This window comes from Carlito syrichta, unplaced genomic scaffold, assembly GCF_000164805.1.
Source record: "Carlito syrichta isolate Samal-C Ts95f unplaced genomic scaffold, Tarsius_syrichta-2.0.1 Scaffold306946, whole genome shotgun sequence".
NCBI lineage: Eukaryota > Metazoa > Chordata > Mammalia > Primates > Tarsiidae > Carlito > Carlito syrichta.
This window is the reverse complement of record NW_007251042.1, coordinates 173,566-173,885: the sequence shown is the minus strand read 5'-3', so window position 1 is coordinate 173,885 and position 320 is coordinate 173,566.

Here is a 320-nt window from a genome sequence, read left to right as displayed (position 1 = left end):
CTGGCAGTGCATCAGCTATTTAAAAGAAGAAAAATGCTGGAGTCAAGGGTTAATCAAAGTTCAGTCTTAGACCAAACAGGACTTCCAGGGCTCAACAGACCTGACATGAGCTTCAGTTCCAGAAAGGACAATGTGGTCACCAAATACTCAATGCCTTTCTTACAGCTGCTGGCTGGACAGCTTGGGGCTCTGTAGGAAAAGCCCCAGTCATGATGAATAACAGGCCTGAGGAACTGCCTAAAGGAAGACACTAGAAGCTGGAGAAGGGCAATTCTTTTTTTTTGAGTTGGAGTCTCACTCTGTCGCCCAGGCCGGAGGGT